At 41.5% G+C, this 19,087-nt stretch overlaps 1 protein-coding gene across 9 annotated transcripts in view; it reads right to left on the bottom strand.

Moving 5' to 3' along the window:
• Window positions 1–7,732, bottom strand: part of OCA2 (OCA2 melanosomal transmembrane protein) — a 190,801-nt gene extending 183,069 nt beyond the window's left edge. For 2 of the 9 annotated variants that reach the window (XM_048324885.1, XM_048324919.1), the window contains exons 1-2: window positions 7,655–7,732; window positions 7,047–7,106 (exon numbers count right to left, since the gene is read on the bottom strand). The gene's annotated coding sequence lies outside the window, so the exon portion shown is untranslated. Of the gene's footprint in view, window positions 1–7,046; window positions 7,425–7,535; window positions 7,576–7,654 lie in introns of those variants that run through there. The other 7 variants (XM_048324895.1, XM_048324910.1, XM_048324868.1 and 4 more) reach the window with 5 other exon arrangements.
• Between the last annotated feature and the right edge of the window lie 11,355 nt (window positions 7,733–19,087).

Raw genomic sequence — 19,087 nt, 5'->3', positions numbered from 1 at the left:
AAAAACAAACTGAAAGAAAGACTCTAAAGTATCAGGAAGACCAAGGGTTCATTGGAAATACAGGGAAGCTGGGTTAAAATCTCTGGTCTAAAACTAGATTTGTGTTTGAATGTCCCACCAGACCAGCATTTGACTTGATGTTGGATAGTCTACTGCTAATACGTACCAGTACAAGCTGTTTGAGCTATACCAGTTTCTGCAAACTGGTTGACCATACCATTTCTGTTTATGTCTTGGTTCAGAGAAAAGGACACTTGTCAGCCTGTGGTTATGGCACTAATTTCCTGTGGGTAAGATGAAGCTTGAAATTTCTTTCTTCCCTGTTTGTGTATCTCAAGGCCTAGCTCAGCACAACCACCAGACTGTCCTTCAGGGAATCTTCATGGTGCCTCCTATTTCTGAATTCTTTATTTCATCTCGACACCAATGGCAAATGTTTCTGAAGTGTCACAGTGTCTGAGGACCAGGAACCTAATCCCCTGTCTCAAAGGGTTTAGGCAGAAACACGTGTCTCCTTATCAATTCACAAGGTCAGTTTTCAAAGCTAATACAGGTTCTTATTTTATCAAGAAACTCCTGAAAAATTTATTCTTCACCCCATCTCCACAAGCCACCACGTGAAACTATACCACAGGCATGCCAGGCAAGGGCCAGACACCATCACACGCGAGAACAGTCGGAGCACTTGGCTGACTGATGCTCACCCCCCTCAGCTGACCAGCCAGACTGTTATGTAAAATTCCTCAGAGAGCAGCGAGGCATTCCTGGTCAGACACCAACAGTGTGAGGAGAAGCTGGATGCAATAGCTGCTGTGGGAGGATGTAGGAATCTACAAACAGACCCCTACTTCCCCACATGCTTACTGAAACCTCCCCTGGTTCCCTGTCCTGCCAGAGCCTCCCTCAGGCTGCTGCATGAAGAGCCATTTGTGGGCAGTGAGTTTGTCCAGCTCAGATAAAAGATAACTGTCCACCGCTGGCTATAGTTGAGCACTTTCTTTTCTGTGCTTCTGAGCTTCTTCATGTAACACTCCAGGAAAAAGAATTTAAATGAGAAATTATATCTGCTGGGTGATACACAGGTTTCTATATTAAACTAGCCCCATTCAGTGCACTACGAAATTTTAAAGTGAAGCAAGGGCATACAAGCACAAGACTGCCAGATTTGAAAAAAAAAAAAAAAAAAAAAAAAGTATTAGCAGTTATAAAAGCGAGTATAAAACACCAGCACAAAAAAAAAAAAAAAGAAACAAAAAAACCTAAGGGGCTCTTTCTTTCAACAGATTTTAAGAGGCTGAGCCTATTGTTGAAAAAATCAGGTCCTTGACCATGTTTGAGGATATTTAAGGCTCTCCCAATAAATTTTCATGTGCCTATTAGAGAGTGTGTTCAGCTGCCTCATTTTTTACAGAAGCGCTACTGAAGTGTCTCTGGCTTTCCCTACCTCGCCAATTTTCAGAAGCTTTAGCTTTGAGGCACTCAGCTGTCTGTCCATATATATTCCAAGGCTAATTTGTGGGTTTTTTTCCAACTGCAGTGATATTTGTATTCAAAGAGCTGTAATTAACCCCTGGCCATTCACAACTGGCAGGTAAAATTCTACCTGCTACTGGCAAGACAGAGCAAGAAAGATTAATTACCCAATAAGGAAATTAGAAGATAATTAACAGAGATTTGCAAAGATACATTTTGTCCTTGAAAAGGTAAAAGAAAACGTATTGCTGGAGCTACCAAACAGGTAGAAACCATTTTTGCTCTAAACAGCCCCTTAACCACAAATCTTCTTGTACTCATTTCTAAATACAAATGGCAAATATTCAGAAGTGCTTTGAGTGAACATTACTGATGATGAACACTGCTGATGATAAGCGATACTGCTTTGACAAATATTTCTGCCTCCAGAGCTCTGATTAGACTGATCAAAGCAAATTTCTAAATTACTCATGTATCATGAGATCTCCACAGTTTTGTGGAATTTATGGCACCTGAATTGTACAAGGAACTAAAACTAGAGATCAAAATTAACAGACACAGCTTGTAAAGATAAAGCACTAGAGACAGGCATGCAAACACTAAAATGGCTTCTTCATAATCATACAATTATTGGATGCTGTCTCTACAGATGAAGAAATATTGCCTTAATTATGCTTATGCCTACAGACTATGATTAATGTCTGATTTAAGAGAGGCTGTAGTTTAAGAGCAGTAGTAGTTTGTCAGCTAGATCCTGAACAGTTGCATCATCTCTCCAATTTATACGTAGTGTATCTTTTGGCATTTTTCACCTTGTACCTGCTCTGTTACCAAGAAAATGTAAAAATCTCAAATATTTCTTATGCTTGTGTTATGAACTAAATATAGTTTTCACAAAGCAGTTTACCCAATACAGCTGTTCTGATCAAAAAGCAAATTGCAAACTTATAAAACTAAAGTCATAACAAAAATGCATTTCTAGGATAAGCAATTACAAAATGCTGTATTTCTTTACTTCTCTGAAAGAGAACCTCTTTCAGAGGAAAAATCACCCATAAATGCCCTTTGAGGGTGTTCAAGAAAGACTGGTGCCAAATGTCACACTTATATTTCTGCTTTGATTTAGTTTCACACAAACCAGTAAACTTCCCAGCACCCCCACTAAAGCAGCTCCCTCATGGTGCAGCTGGAACTGCTCTTCGCTGCACTCACCCTGCTGCTGCTCCTCGCAGAGCACAAAATACAACCCAGCTGTGTCTCTCACCCTATGAGACAGCTGCTTCCCTGCACAGTAATTAACAAATCCATGATAATAACAAATCCACAAATCCAAAAGTCATGTAACTGTATTGGCTTGTTGACACTGGACTGGGATGAAAATGTATATTTCAAGTCCTCCTGGTCTCAGATAAAAAAATAAGATTTTTAACAAATTATCACATGAACAATAGAAAAGAAAGTATTACACAATTTGATTCAAAGCCTGAGAGCAGAGCAAGCCTCTGGTTTTGGGTCAACCTGGGAGCACCCCAGCATGAGCAAGTCCCTCTCCTTTATACTTGACTAAACATTTCTCAGGAGTCATTATATCAGCTGGGGAAAAGCAATGGCACCACTTCTAATCCTGCTAGAAAAGAGTGTCCTGTAGGCCACCTCTGTGAGGCTGCTGAGAACTGCAGCCCAGCTGTGGCATTAGCTGAATGAGGCTCTACCTCATTTCCCAAATCCAAATCTCTGGTGGCTCAGCTGCAAGCTGCAGCACCACAGCAATATCAACAGAAAGCAGGTTTATTGGGTCTGAGCAGAATTCAATAGCTAGGAACCAGTGGGGGAACAAAAAACAAAACAAAAACAAAAGGAAACCATCCCTGCTGTCCCTTTGTGTGAAGCAACCAGAAAGACCATAGACCAGTCTATTAAAAAAGAATAATCAGTGCTGTCGTCAATTTAGAAGTTGCAAGTTGTAAGACTCATTATTCCAAGATTCTTTATTTAATTAGAAAAGGAATGTAGCAGATGCGTTCTCTATGTTACATTAAACTAATAATTGAAATGATATGTGTAAAAGAGGTGAAGTTTTCTGCTACAAGCACTTGATGTCAGAGGAGAGAAATGGTTAGAGGAGACTTCAAGCGTGGCATCCACAGAGTGTGCTGGCAGTGCTATAGATCAAATAAATGCAACAATAATTACCCCTCCCAAAAGAGTAAAAATTTGCATAAGTTTATGCAAATTCGCAAAGGCAATGAGCATCAAATGAGACCTCTACAGTGCTGAGCCAACTGACGCTGCAAGCCTCTGAAGTGACATATCACCATGAAAGAAGATAAGGCCATCTGCTGTCAAGGGGTGGAGGGGGAGAGGGGTGGTGGAGATGGCTAGGGAATGGCAAGCATACTAAAAAAACCTGTGGAGGACAGATGTCTCCATGCCCTCCTTTGTCCTGTGTCATGTACCTAAGGAGAGGTTTTTATGAAACTTCAATAGCCCCCCTGGACCTTTTGCACTTTCAGATGCTCCATTTTAAAAGCCACCTTCTCTGACGGAGAAGTCCAGAGCCCCAGAAATCCCCACTGTGGCGGTTGCTACCAATTATCAAGGACTCCTCTTCAGTACCTGTTTTATTCTTATATATAGCACAGACCTGGTACATAAACCCATTGAATGCTGCAGAAGGATTTTTGCCAGCCTACAACTTCTTTTGATTGGTGCCATGAAGATGCTTTCAAAACAAGCTGATGCGTGCAAGAAAAAGTCATTCATCAACCAGAAGATACTGTACCCTGCATGGAAGCATCCATTCGTTTGCTGAACAGGAACACAACTTTTATTTCATTCCAGGCTATCTTTACTCATTAAAAAAGACACCCCTTTCTCTGCTCTCTTTGATAGAAGAATGATGGGTGCAGTCATATTTCTGCAAGACATGCAATTTTTTCAACAAGGCCACTGGATCAGGGCTAAAGCATGGAAAACATAAAAACCCAGATGTTGGTTTATGGCTGAATACATTTTTATGGTCAACATATCTTAGACTGAATGGATGGTTTTGACAACAACTATGCAGCTTTTTTACTCGACACTGAACAGTTTTTCTTTTTTCAGGCAAATTAAAATATCAGTGCGTTCACTCCTCTTTTCTGTTTGATCTGTTCCTAACTGGACACAGAGATTTTAAAGCAACTGATGATCCTACAGTGACCACATTAAAAAAAGTAAACATCTGCCAACCATTACCACAAAGCTTTCTGAGGCTTCTGAGATAATGTTCAACTTGTCCCTGCTCAGAGCAATGACGCATAGAGTGTGCCTGTTGGAAACAGCAGGGTTATTGCAGTATTCTGTCTCCTTTGCCCAAAAATTGTAGAAAAGCTCATCTAACCTTTGCCACACAGATTTCAGCAATTTTCTTTTCTAAGTAGGACAGGCTGACAGGGTTTTGTAAAGCTCTTACAGAAGAAACCAGGTCATCACTGTATTGATAGGCAAACTTCATTGCACTATCAACACATGTCAAGAACAATATTAACTCTTGTCTCAGTTCCAATTTTCCCCCTTTGTTTTTAATTGAATGAAATAAGCAGAAATTAATACAGTTCCTACCTTTTTGCTAAAAAATATACTGGCTATGTGGCTATTCTAAAAAAATGTACAAAAGTAATTTAGCAAAATCCCAGCAGTTTAATCTATTATGTGAAAGAGCAATGGCCAAATCTTAACAATATGAGCCTGAAGGCTTTCTGCTGTAACAGGATTTAGCAATAACTTTTAATTGGCAGTTCAAAGTTAATCCACAAGGGAAAATGTGATCTGGCAAAAGCACTCACTCACAGAATGAAAAAAAAAAAAGAAAAAAAAACCAACCCACAACTGTGGGATTTTTTTCCTTAGTAATTTTGCAGCTATTGTTATTGGGAGGCATTATAGAAATAATTGCTGCCTTGTCTCAGTCTAACAAGGCTCTTCTTCTGTGACACATTTTATTCCTTCTGTACTTAATTTCTCTACCAATGAAAAAGAGGGCAAAAGATTAATTTTTTCAGTTCTCATAGTATATATATATATATATATATTTATAGATATATATAGCTTTATTTAACATACCTTCTGAAGGAAAAATCATAAACAAATCCCTTGACATCAGGCCACAAGCCTGAATTTTTTTTGTTTCTACTCAAACAGCATCTAAAATGTTTGCAGTGAGGAACCACTTCTCCTCCTACATTTAGCCTAGCAAAAGCCCATAACAGACAACTTTTCTGGATCGTACTCACTGGGATCTGTTCAGCTCTAAATTTCAGCAATTCTGCCATCCGTGGTTTGTCTTCTTCATTCCAGTGAAGTTTCAGACTAACTCATGGTGTCCTTCTTAACAAAGACAACATAAGGGCGCCTCAAGAGAGAACTGTTGAGGTCCAAACCAGCCTCCCACCATTCGACCAAATTCTGCATTGGAAGCTGAGCTTTTGGCAGCTTATGGCAGTTGCCCTCATGGAAATACTAGGAATTCTGATGGCAGCATGTGAGAAGACCAACTATTTTTGTGAGAGTTCAGAAAGCAAATAAGTGTCTGTGTTCCATCTATGACTGTATTAAGAAATACAGAATGTTTCCTACATGTTAGCTGAACAACTCTCGAAAGTTGCAGCTCTTCAACATCTATTTCATATGAGTTATAGATTTTATTTTGAAAAAATATACATACAAACATTCCCCATAAAATAGTTTATAACTACATTTAAGTGACTGATCCCCTGACTTCTCACCTTAAGTTTCATTGAAAAGCAAACATCCACAGCTAATTTGTAAAACCTCAAGCTCTGGGGAAGTAGGGCAGTTTTACCCTCTTACACTTTCAGCAAAAGCAGGGCTGAGCAGAACAGACCAGCCCATTGTTGGTCTGCAGACTGCTCCCTTGCTGGCAAACTACTTCAGCAAGGTGACTGGAAAAATCACAACAGCTTGTCACAAATACAGCCAACATGAGTAAAATCCATGAAAAGGAATACTTCAGAAAAGTGATTCAATTTTTATTAAGTCATTGTACCTGAGAGATGCATTCATCCACATCAATGTGTTATCTCCAAACACAGATCTAAATAAAGTTTTTAAACATGAAGCTTCATGTTTTACAGAACATCTAGTCCAAAAACTAAGCCTGAACTTCTTCTCTTATACATAAATTGAGTAGGAAGGGTAACAATAATATATATGAACAACAGCAAGAAGTTTGAGTCCCTAAAGAATCTGCTATCTAAAATAAATTAAAACAATCTTTTAAATATTAAATATCCTAGGAAAGGTTAATTTTTGAGACAATGTAAAGGTGAATAGGAACACAACTAAAACAAATTTGAATATAACATATACTCCATGTGTCTCATTGATGTTTTAAAATACTGAACACTAAGGTACACATAAATCCTGTCCAGAGACCCTGCACTAATTGCAAAGTTTGATCAACTTTTAACATGAAATATTTCATTGCACATATTAACAGTTATCCTCACAAAATAACAGAACTGCATTAAACTAGTCTAGGAAACATTTCATGTAGAAAAATTGCATTTTACCTGCTCTTCTGAAGAATTCTTGAAGAGCTTCTTTTGTTTGGAAAGAAAAACCTAAAAAAACTAAAAAAAAAAAAAAAAAAGATGCACAGATGTCAAAAATAAAAGACTTGGTTCAGCTGAGGGAGGAGGGAGATGCCCCTCACTTTCTGAAAAGAGAGTTTATTTGAGTAAATGACTTTGTCACTGTGGAATCCATCTCAGTTCTTTGTAGTAAGCATCTCTGGATGGGGAGAGAGTGACATTGCATTCTCTGCACACTCATAAATGAAGCAGGAATTCCCAGATTGCCATCATGTGATTTCAGTGAGGAACTAGAACTCGACTTTCTCCCAGCACCCGTTACTCTCTGCCCAAACACAGCTCTTCCAAAGCCTGAGATGGCCGTAACAAGTGGCAAAGAGAGAAAGAGCACACAAATCATATTAGCTTCACTGAGCAGACACTAAGACACTTTAGACAGGAAGCAGGAGGAGAACAGAGCAGACGTACCATTATTAGACTGCCACAGAAGTTATAAAAGAACAGATTTAGCAATTCACACTAGGAAAAACTGGGCATATTGGGGAGGGGTGGGGTGGTGGGGTGAGATTTAAGGGAGGGAAATTCACCTTTTCAGCCATCAGAAATTACTAACAAGATTATCCTGACAATCACTCATCCTCGTTCTTTATACCGGAATTTCAAAGGTTTACAAATGCCACTGCAGTACTCAGTGGTATGATAATTAAGCACTACATCAGGCAAACTCTTTGTGCCTCTATCAGACAAAAAGTGATAAAAGATAACATTATCTACACTCTACATATAGTATATGCCAACTGGAGAAACAGATGCTACATTAATTTCATGGCTACAAGCAAAATAGCTCAAAGGAAAATAATGCAACATTTATTCTTCACAAAGAGAATTATGCTATTGACATTTTGCCCTGAACAACTGCATGTTATTAAACAGCAAGGATGGTTTCTGCTAGCTGAGCCTTCCTAAAGAAGCAATTGTTACTGAAATATGAGTAACCATTTTTGACCTTCTAATACTGAAATATGAGATGAACACTTCCAGCTCCCTCAGGATTATCCATAAGGTCATCAGTAGTTATCTCCAATGTTCTCATTTCATGAGCATCATGCATGTACATCCATGGCTTGTCTCCCTTGCTTCTGGGGAGAGCCGCTTACTACAGGAGTCTGATGAAAGAGTGCGATAAGGTGGACCATTGTGCATTTTATGTTAAAGAGTTCCATTTGTGCTGGAGGTAGTTAATCCTCCAAAAGTGTGTTTTTCAAAGCTTTTTTTCCTTCTGTTTTATTTTTTTCCCATGGGCTGCAGAGTACATGCAATAGATGCTCTTTTATCGTAAAACAGGTTCCAGTTTAATCTGATTGTCTACAAACAACAAGGTGACAATAACTTAAGATATAGGAATTTATTTACACTCCTGTAACTCAAGAAGTACCTGTTCATGTTTTGTGAAGGCAAATCAATTTATACCTATCTCCATTATCACAGTTCAACGACCCCCTGACTGCAGTAGTGTGGCAATAAATCTGCCAGCATGAGAAAGATCTTTTTAATCACAGAAAATATATATTCCATGAAAACATTAATTTACAGGTGACCTCCCATCCAATTTTATGCATACAAGTAAAACCAGTTCTTCTTTCAAAGATTCTTCTGATACAAAGAAAAAAAAGCCATGGTTGAGGACCCCAGAGCTGGAGATACTGTAAAAACACAGAAAAAGATGAAGCGTCCCTCTTCACAGATCATGTGAAATGCATGAAATGCAAGAAGATAGCACAGTAAGGAGCAAGTAAGACATCAGTGATTGGTATAGTAATTGTAGGATTTCCAGATGGCACACATCAAAGGGATACAGATTGTTCTATTTGCTGTGAGAGTTCACCAAACAGCCATCACCCCACGTAACCCACACTCCATTAAGACTTGTGCTACATCACTGAGTTAGCCATGCTAACAGTGGAAGGCCAGGCAGAAGTCCAGAGAATTAGTTAGAGGATGCCACACACACAATGGAGCTGGCAGAAGAACTCTAATTTAGTGGCAGGTTATTGGCATGTGCAATACTGTGGCCTTTACTACGCTCGTAGTAAACATTTGTGATAATTCTCATTCATTCCAGGAATACACTGGAATTGTGAAAGCCAGGGACACAGTGTTGTTAGATGTCCTTATATTGCTAGAAAAAAATTTTTTTCTTCTCTAATTCTATTTGTAAATTTAAGGAAAAAAGCAAAGAAGCATTATATATTCATACTATACAAAGTGGTGCTTGCTGCTGATGTCCCAAATGGAAGGAACATCATGCCTTGCACTTGCAGAATATGCAATGGGAAAAAAAAGATGCAAAAATTACTAGTTAATTATAAAATCACATCTAGAAAAGACTGCTAAGAGAAAGCAGTGATGTTGCTCATTTGATTTAGGATTTTAAGTCTGTAAGTCTGTAGAGTGTAACAGGAGCTAACTGGGGTCTGGATTCAAGCTGATCATTTTTGTAATACCAAGTTCTTAATTATCTTGGTTTCCACAGAACTAACCAGAGCTGTGTGGCGAACCAGGCTTGGTTCTGGTTGTCTGTCTTTTCAGAGCAAAAATGGGGGCTCCAGCACCCCCTATCAAGGTTTTTATGGAGAAAATTCTGGGGTTTAAGTTAAGAGAGAGAGAGAGAGAGAGAGAAATAGATATAGATAGATAGATAGATAGATAGATAGATAAATAGATAGATAAATAGATAAGACCATAGTCTGTGAATTCTAAACAAGCCCCTGCTAGAGGTGAAGGAAGGACTCATTTTTTAGTAGGGAGTAAGTGCCTGAAAACAGGATGGCTGTTGTGTGAAACTACAGAGCTCAGACCAACACAGAGGAGCTTTCGCATTCCTGATGGACTTTCCAGGCGGGAGCGCTGCCTGCCCAGCCCCGGGGCGGGGGCGGAGGGGCCGGCAGGAAAGCCCAGCAGCAGTGCCTGCCCCGCGGGAAGGAGCGACTCCTCCACCCACCGTCCCATCACTCCCACCGTGCCGCCCCTGCGGTGTGAAAAACTGGGTGGGCGAGCAGCCGGGCTCTCCTGAGCTGTAAGTAACGACAGACACCTCTAAGAGACAAATTATCCCAGCCTGCCGTAGGGAGGGGTGCCTTCTGGCAAACTTTACATGGCTACACTAAAGTCACAGGTCTAAACTCCCAGTTGTAGTCCCTGGACATGAAAGACGAGTACAGTCAGCAGTCTAAGAAGGGACACCCTGACCACGGCCAGCTGTCCACTGCGGGATGAGATTAAAAACTTTCCAGACTGTATCAGCTTTATTAAATAAGCCTCCACTCCCTAAATGTGGAGAATAGACACTGAGTTCACAGATGGTGACCTTCAATTTAGACATCTAGATATAGCAGGGATGAAGCCTTGGGGGACACAGTTGAGCATTCTTCCACAGGGAGGTCTGCCTCTCCTGCACAATGAATGGGAAGAGGGAGATGCCTTTGCAAGGGGTCTTTCTAACCAGGAGCAGTTTTTTTCCCATAGGCAGATGTCCACGCACACCGCCCTGAGGCCATACAGCTGTTCCTCCGTAGCTGCACTGGGCAAATGGTCACTGGGCATATGCACTTCGAGCTCAGACAAGCCTGAGCCAAGCTGTGGCCAGGCTCCATCCTCATCTGTCTCTTCTATTCCTGTCTCCTCCAGTTACTTTTTTTTCCACTTGTTTGTTCCTGGTTCTGCCTCTTGTTTCCTTCCTCTGTGAGGGCCTGTCCACAGGGATGGTGAGAGGAGTGGTAGCGAGCAGAAGTGGTGAAAATACAGAGACAAAAAAGTCCATTTGTTGAACACCAACCTGAGACAGCGTAACTTTTGGCAGGGGGTGGGGAAATCTGGTCTATCACTTATCATCTAGTTGTAGTGAGGGTGACAAGTGGCTAACTTCCTCTACAGTTACTGAACAGGGACAGTATCCAGCAGCACTGCCCCACTCAGAGGCAAGTTAGCAGTTAGATGTAATTTGCCATCTTGAACTGACCATCTGAGAAGCCTGTAGCAGTGTGGCCCAGAGCTGAACAAACCAAACTCAATTAACAAGGCCAGGTTGGATGGGGGTTTGAGCAACCTGGTCCAGTGGAAGGTGTCCCTGCCCATAGCAGGGAATTTGGAGCTAGATGATCTTTAATGTCCCTTCCAACTCAAACCATTCAGTGATTCTATGAGCCAGCAAACTTAAATCCAGAGAACATGGGAAACAGCAACCCCTCCAGGAAGAGCTGCAGCAAGGAAAAAGAGAGGAAAACTATCTCTGGCAGCCAATCCCATGACTTTTGTTTTCAGGTTGAGGCTAAGACAGAACTAGTGGTTCATTTCAGTCCCTAGAGATAATGAACAAACCTACCCTGCATTCTGCTACTACTGGAGGTCTCAGACCATTTCATATCATGCTACAATTTCCATCACACCGGTCAGCCCAGCACCGAGTGTGCCTCACCAGCAGTGAGATGGCCCACAGGAAAAGCAGAGCATCCATGAACTTTTGATCCTTGCTCACAGTGCGCAGCTGGCAAGGACACAGACGCACATCCCAGCCCTGTTGTGTGTGCCTGGATGCACTCTCAAAGGCTCCACAAAACAGGTCATGGATGTGGTCAGGAAGGAATGCAGATTATAACAGTACCCTTTCAGCTCTGGGCCCTGAAAGGTGACATTCAGTGCCTGCCTGACACTCCTCCTGATCCTGGCCATAGCCCCTGGCTATGCAGCTGCTCCACAGGCCAAATGCTGCCCATCTTCACAGGCCAGGGAGCTGCTGGACATTTATGCCTTGCTTTAGGGGCACAGGGGCAGGACAGCAGTGTCCAGATGATACAGGGAGGTCTACCAGGACCACTACATTACTCTCTGTATAAGAAGATGCAAACACAAAAGCAAACGCCCTTTTATGCACAAGCACATACGTCAAAAGAAGCACGAGACAGTACTTATTTCACAAGGGGAGCTTCATGTCCATAAGTCAGCCCTTATTGTTAGGATTAATCATAACTCAGCTGAGGCAATTACAAAACCTTTATCTGTGTGTCTCTCTCATTTACATAGAGAAACAAATTCTGAATGGCTTCAAATTCTACATCTCACTGTACCTCTGCCGGTCTCCACATCTATTCCAGAGCTGATGCCTTAAGAGGCCTCCTAGAAACAGAGACTAGACAGGAGTAAGGGAATAAAAGTAGGTATGTATTTGAAAGGCCTTCAGAGGTACCCCCTGGGGAGCCAGAGGCTGTTGCCAAGATGGACCCCAAGGTGGATGACAGGTCATGAGTTCGTCACACTTTTACAGGTTTGGTTCATTTGCATAGCAGGGTTAATTCTCCAATTAAAGCATCAGTTTAATGATGTAATTTCCCCTCTGCTTGCCCCCCTTTAGAGGCTCTTTGGTTTATACTTTTTGGCCTAGGACAGTCTTGGTGTCCTTGGAGAGCAGGCCCAGGGAGGTTTTGTTATGTCTGCCTAGCATGAGAGAGCAGAAATTAACAGGCTACAAGAAACTTTCAGAGTTACACACTAGGCAGTACAGGATTTGAAAAATATGGAAGTTAAAACCTAAGGCATCAGAGTAACCACATACACCCCCTCTCCACTTTCCCACTTTGCACTGGTCTGGAATGGGGCAAGATAAATAATTACTACAGGACTGTTACACTGGTGCCCATGCAGAGGCAAACAACAGTCTTAAATGGGGTTATGGAGCCATTCTTTCTGTGTGTGAGGCAGAGCAGAGAATGTTTCCAGCAGAGGTGAAACGAATTTGCTTAAACAGGGAAGTTTTCTAAATTTTTCACGAAAGGAGTTATTTGACTGCTCAGATTTTTCAGTAAAGTTTAACAGTGATTAACAAGGCTTTTCCTTCCCTTCAAAGTTACATATTCCTCCACCATTTTTTTCCAAACATGTGTATGATTAATAGCAATACATTAGGATAATTAATGATACACACTTATATATGATTCTACATTATTACATATTACTTAACATGTCCCAGTCCATTTTACAAAATCCATTGTGTCAGTTTGGTTGAGCAGAAACATCTCTACCTCAGCATTCGCCAAACTGGTGAGAAGAATTTTCTTTCCAGAGTCTCTAAAGCAGAGCTGGCTCCCATAAGCTCACTGATAAGAACATCTCATCATAAATCTTTGTCTCCATGTTGGACTTGGACAGTGGAGAGGTGTATTTCACAAGACACTCATTCTCATCTCATTTGACAGGTTTTTTTTCTGACCATTTACTTTCCACTGATGTAACTCCATCAGACCAAAAAGCCATACTAAAAGGAAAACAGCTCTGCAACATCACCAGGGATGACCTCCAGGGACCTTGGCCAACTTTGCATTTCTGAGCTACACGCAAATATTCATCTCTGAAGGGTGGGTCTGGTCATACAGGGTGCTGAGGACTGCTCAACGCTGGCAATCAAATCCATCTCAGTGGCAGGAAAGCCTCATTTCACTTCATGACATGGGTAGCTCAGCAGATGAAAGACCTCTGTCATGCCAAAATCCCACCCCTACACAGTATAGCCCCTTCTTGAAGCAGACTTTCATTCCCAATTTGGCTTTCCAGGCTAGAGGATGTTTAATCCAGAGCAGATACTTTGCAACCACTCCCAACCCAGCAGTACCATGGTTATGATGTTATTAGGAAATGCTGTCTTCATCAGGCAACAGACAAGTTACTGAAAACTCATGAAATGACTACAAGACCAGCCATGTCAGTACATGAGTGCTCAGTAGTTTCAATTCACTTCTTTCCCAAAAGCAGCAGAAGTGAATCCACGCTCTGATGGGTAGAGGGGGGCCCTGACTACTGGAAATGCTACTGTCTCCAGTTTGTCTTGAGACCATAAAGTAACCTGAATCTCCCACAAGTGCCACAGAACAGGTTTTCTACCATCTCCTTGTGAGGCCTTAGCAGCAACTGTTACCACTCCATAAAGGATGAGGTGGTGATACTGCCTGGCAAGAATGAAGCCTTGGCCGTGTCTAAGAGTTGTGTGTGTAGAGACCATTTTCATCAATGCAGCCTGTGTGTTGAAACAGCTTTTCTGTACAACACAGGAACTTTGATCTCCTGACTCCTGGTCCTGTGCCTTAACCACACAGGAAGCTACATGGGTAAACTGGTCACAAGTACCACAGACCAGAGCCTGGTCAGCATCTCTGCCAGGAAGCAGCAGCCCCCAGGATCACAGGAAGGAAGGTGCCTGACTGGTACTCTGAAGTTCGTTTCTTTCCCAGTTTTGTCCAGCCAGTTTTCCCCCGGGAATCCCTGTCCCCTGCAGGAGCATAAAGGAAGAGCAACTCACTCAAGGCAGCCCAAATCTCACTACATATACCCACACAGGTATTTAATGCATTTTATTTCTTCCTCCTGCTATGCATGACACTTCATAACTCACTGAGTTCTGCATTGCTCAGGTCAGAGAGCCCTTCTCCTATCAATTAAATTTTGGACATGAGCCCTGTTCTCCAGGGTGTTTCTAGGTCAATGTGATGAAACTGATGAAAAACGTGAGAAGCAGCAGAACCAGGAAGGACATATGCAACAGTCTTGCTCAAAAAGCCTTTCCAGTTTAGGAGAAACCTTCGCATTTTGCCTGAAGCTTTACCTGTAAAATTTTGATGTTACACTTTATTGCTTTTTTTCCTCTATGTGCTGCTGCCAAACAGCATAACAAAGCTCAGCTGACCACCAAACCACATTGGCACTTTTTGCCCCCACACACTGATGAAGTTTTCACAGGGAAACAAGGTTTATACTCCTAGCTTAGATTGTATTTTCTAGAAGTGAGGTACTCCATCCTTATTATGGCTAATTGGCAGTAATAAGTACATGCAAGTGCCCTTAACAATTAAGGTTCTTTTCACTTAACACTGACCATTTACAAAAGAGAATCCTAGAGTATTTTACATTATATCCATGTCCTCCAAACAGACTTCTCAAAATGCTTCTGCTAAAACCTTTTTCAGGTATGATGCTAGTGCACCGCATGCACACTCAGCGGAGAGAGCTGATCAAAGATGGTCAGGAAACAACTGACACAATTCTACTCTGTCTTTCTGAGAAATCTTTGCACAATTGTAGTCGCTGACCATCAGATGACTAAATGCAAAGCTGAAGAATGGTGCCTTGCAGATATACCATCAGCACTCACATTTGAGATGGATACTCAAATCACCAGAATCTTTTCCAAGCATCAGGAGCATCAATTGACAAATAGTTTGTGTCACATTCACAGTTCTATTGCTTTGCTGCAGTTTTCACTTAAGACAAGGACATGACACCACAACAGAATATTTTTTCCACCAATTCCACACCTTTCAACTCCAGCTGAGTAAAAGAACTGTGTTGGCATGTTTTAGTTAACACCATAATTTTTAATAATAAGGTTTGTTGGGAGATTAGCCTTGAAAGGCAATATCTGCAGGAAACTCTCTATCTATACATTTTCTTTGATCTAAAAAGGGAAAATGTTTTATCAACGAGATCTTTGGAATCCACTGCTTTTCCAACGAATCTTTGGAATCAGGACCAACCACCTCAAGTGTAGGTGTACCAATGCATGCAGCCTGGGGAACACACAAGGAATTGGGGTCTGCACCCAGTCAGAAATTTATGATGTCCCAGGAACAATGGAAACATTGGTACAACAATTCACATGGCTGTAGGATCACGCTGGATGGGTACGGGCTACAGGAAAAGGGGGTGAATACTCATGGAGAACTGCAACGGCATTGCCAGGGTTTGCAGAAGTGCAGTTAGGAAAACAAAAGCTCAGCTTGAACTGAAATTGGCCAGATACAAAAAAACACAAGAAAGGTTTCTTCAGGTATGTAAACAGCCAGTAGAAACAGAAGGAAAACATGGTCTTGCTGTGCAACAGGAAAGCTGAATTAGTCACTAGCAATGCTTAAAAGGCAGAAGTTCTCAACGCTTTCTTCACCTCGGTCTTTACCAGCACTATTGGGCCTCTGGCCGTTGGAACAAAAACCCAGGTTGATGCAAAAATAGACTCACCATCAGTGAAGAAAGAGCTGGGGTGTGAACTGTTACAGGAGCTCAACCCCTACAAATTGATGGGCCCTGACATTATCCGCCTCAGAGCGTTTAAGAGAGCTGGCTGACATCATGTGTGCACTTTCCACAACCTTGGAGAACTGTGGAGATCAGGGGATATCCCAGAAGACAGCAAGAAGGCTAATATCACCCGCATCTAAAGAAGGTCTTAAAGGATGATCCAGGAAGTTACAGGCTCATCAGCCTTACTTCAGGCCCTGGGAAAGTTATGCAACAAATCCCCCTGGGGGGCTATCACAAGTCCGATGAAGCCTATGACTGGGAAAAGTGAGCAGGGATTCGTGAAGGGTAAATCACGCTTGACAAACCTGATCACCTTTTACAACACATTCACTGGCTCGGCTGATGTGTGGCAAGCGGTGGACATTGTCTACTCAATACGAATGAACAGTGTGCTGCTGCAGCAAAGAAACCCAGCAAGATGCTGGGTTACATCAAGATGGAATCACCAGCACAGATAAAAGTAGTCTTTATCCTACTTGGCACTTGTGAGGCCACACCTGGAATACTGTGCACAAAGATGTGGACAGGCTGCAGAGGATCCAGAGAAGGACCACAAAGAGGGCCAGAGGAGTGGGAGGCCTGTCATGTGAGGAAAGGCTGTAAGAACTGGGTATGTTCATTCGGCCTGAAGAAAAGAAGCCTTACGAGAGACCTTATCAACGTGTTTCAGTACCTAAACAGTACCTACAAAGAAGACAGACACTCCTTTTTTACAAGGAGTTACATGGAAAAGACAAGGGGTAATGGTACAAACTATTTTTGAGGAGATTACTATTAGACAGAAGAGAAAAAATTTTCACAGAATAGTCTCACCAGTGTCAGGAAAATTAAACCACAAACATCAGAGGTTTATGTCCAAAAAGGAGACAGGAGTCCTGTTATTTATTCGAATAAAGGGAGAGGCCATGGGGCATTGCCCCTGGGGTCTCTCAAGTTTTTGGAGGGTGCAGGCTCCTTTTTATCTTAATTTCCCAGCTGCATTTCCCTCTCTCTTTCCCCATTGGCTGAGGTACTCGAGAGGTACAGACTTCCCAGAACGCCTAATACCTAAGGTTCCCTTCAAATGTATTACCCCCCCTTTATTTTTAGTTCTTATTGAATTTTGTAGTTTTCCCATTTTTTCTTTCATCTCTCAACATCCAATTTCATTTATCAGCAGACCTAGAGTTTGTTTGTAGAGACAAATCTCTTTCCATTCATCAGTCAGTGGAACCCTTCTCATTGTTTCTTTTTATCTCTCAGTGCTGATTTCATCACCCAGAGCTTGTTCATAAAGACAAGCCTCTCATTCCTTTCACCAGGGAGGTGGCAGATTCCCCAACATGGACACTCTTAAGATTCAGCTGGACAGAATGCTGAACCATCTTGTCTAAACTGCACTTTTGCCAATAAAGTTGGAACAGACAGCCCTTGAGGCCCCTTCCAACCTGATAATCTAAGAAATGCTGCAAGTCAAGCCACAGGTGACAAGCATCACACTGTAAAAAGGTGCCTGACACTCTTCTGTTAGGATGGGAAAGCAAAGATGCAGGCCTAGGAAGCTTCTTTTACAATTCAATGCAACAATGCAAATGGATTCCTTACATAAAGCATACTTCTTTTTTACTTTTCTTGGATATAAAACCCTGACATTGTTTTTCTTTTCTATAAGCAAGTTATAAACTCCATGTTACAGTAGTCCATATGCTTCTGGAATGGGGCTTGAAATTCAAGAATGGCAACTGAACTTGGTAAAAGACCTTGGACTGAGATTTGGGCATGACTCATTCGTCCCACCTCCTGAAAAGCTGACTACAGACTCTCTTTGATCAAGTTGGATGCCTACAGGGCTCTGGCGTTAGCATGACAAAGGGCAGCAGACAACCACATGAGCACTTCTGTACTACTTCTCCATTCCTTACCCTAAGGAGAAATTCAATTCAGCAGCAAAGATAAAAGAGGTTCTGAAAGGTTTTTTGAGTTTTGCATCTTAAAGACTCAAAAAGACAGAGCATTTTTCACCAGCAGACAGAGAAAATTTGGAGGACAGAGCACAGGCCTGAGTTCTGGAACCTCCAATGAGACAGCATCAGGACGGGCATCTATTGCAAGAGATCTTTAGCACTAAACAGAGGACTCTAAAGCTAACGTATTTCAAAATACTGACATCTTAACCACCAACAGTTTCACCACTATACTGAATATCAAGTTTGTCTCATGAAAACTTAGTTCATGACCACAGTTAATATTTAAATCTAGTTGGAGCAGAAGTCAAATGCACACACTGAACAAGAATGAATCCACTCATAATTGTAAAATGTTAAATTGTAAAATGTTGAATACTCACATATATCTGTCCTAATAATTACAGAAGCAATGGTATGACATCACCTACTAATAGATTTTAAAGTAAAATACTAGTGTTCTGGCACAATTAATCTTACTCTCCTGTTTTGAAAAACTAGTGCATACCTATCTGTGTGGTCAGGAATGTGTCATGATCAACATGTCACGTGCCAATGTGTCATGACCAGGCCTTGTAAAGTGACTTAATTTTCTCATTGATACAACATTACATGAGTGTCATCATACTCCTCTCATGTTCAGGTACTTCATGACACCTCTCCCTTACACTTCCTCAAAACTTTTTCCCAAGTGTCCATGAATAAAGTCACCATTACTGTCAACAGTAGCCTTAGGAACAACTGCATAAGCAAGGTGTACCTAATCACTACAATTAACACGTTATCTGAACTTGCTCAAGTTTACTGTAGCTCACAAAACGTCTCTGGCAATGCACCTACTATTGGTGGAGCAGTTTGGTCAAAAGCTGTAAATTGCAGAAACATTTCTTAGTAGAGCTGTTTCAATGTTCATCCCATGTAGGAGCTGCATTACAGTGAAAAAACACATACTGGTTC

Source organism: Corvus hawaiiensis, chromosome 2, assembly GCF_020740725.1.
Source record: "Corvus hawaiiensis isolate bCorHaw1 chromosome 2, bCorHaw1.pri.cur, whole genome shotgun sequence".
NCBI classification, from domain to species: Eukaryota; Metazoa; Chordata; class Aves; order Passeriformes; family Corvidae; genus Corvus; species Corvus hawaiiensis.
The sequence above is the reverse complement of the archived record's forward strand: the minus strand, read 5'-3'. Positions and strand labels throughout refer to the sequence as shown.